Genomic DNA, 1089 nt, shown 5'->3' on the forward strand with positions numbered 1-1089 from the left:
AAGTCTATCCCGACTTCCCCCGAGACTAACCTGAGTCATACTACCGAACCCGCTAGATACCTAGCCTGGATCCCCATGAAGTCTATACTACCTATAGGTATACGACTTCTACCCTCGGACCCTAACCTGCTAACTAGAATTGTCTCACGGTTTTGTCCCGTGAGGACGCTCCTAGTCATCTACAATGCTCCACCGAGAATGAGACACGTGAGTGCACGTGCTCCACCTCGAGAGGGAGTGTCCTAGCGCCAACCTACACCGACTCTATCCGGTGAAATCCCGACACCTCCCAGCTCACACCATCTCCTGAGCATCCTACCCGAGGAAGCTCCACCTACGTGTGGAGACCTTACCTCCTGACCTACCACCGAGAACCGAAGCAACTTCGGTTACTCCTCCGAGGTCAACACGTCTTTCTACCTCGGACTCTCCCTACCTCGTCATCCGGGATCTACAAATCCTCCATGTAGTATCCCTACCTACCCGCGGAACCACTCACTCCACCTAGTCCTTGGCCTACTCCTGCAACCCGATTTCTCGGGTTTGCCCGAGACCCCTAGTCCTTCCACCATACCCCCTTTTGGGGTATACCGAGCTAGAAAATCTAACTCCATCATCCTAAGACGATAAAACTCGAGTCTAAAAAACCGACTCTACCCGGAAGTGACTTACCCGACCCTAGAAGTGAAGTAACATGACACAAGGGATGAGACCGAGCCCTAGAGGACTTAACCCTAGGTATATTTCTACCTAACCGTGCTTGACACGCTCTAATCCTAGTCTATCGGTCCTAAACCTAGGTACGTCTCTACCTAATCAGACCTACTAGACTAAGAGAACACAACCTAACAGGACTTAACCTAAACCGATCTAACGGACTCCACCCTAGGTACACCTTACCTAAACGGATCTAATACACTCTAGACTAGACCTGATTGGACTTAGCACAAGGTATATTTCTACCTAACTGACCTCTTAGACTCTCGCACAAACCTGATTGGACTTACCCTAGGTATATTTTACCTAACCGACCTATTAGACTCGAAACGCAGCCTATCTTAAGACCTGATTACGTCTAACCAGACCTAA

The sequence above is a fragment of the Tarenaya hassleriana genome, unplaced genomic scaffold (assembly GCF_000463585.1).
Source record: "Tarenaya hassleriana unplaced genomic scaffold, ASM46358v1 Cleome479, whole genome shotgun sequence".
Lineage (NCBI taxonomy): Eukaryota > Viridiplantae > Streptophyta > Magnoliopsida > Brassicales > Cleomaceae > Tarenaya > Tarenaya hassleriana.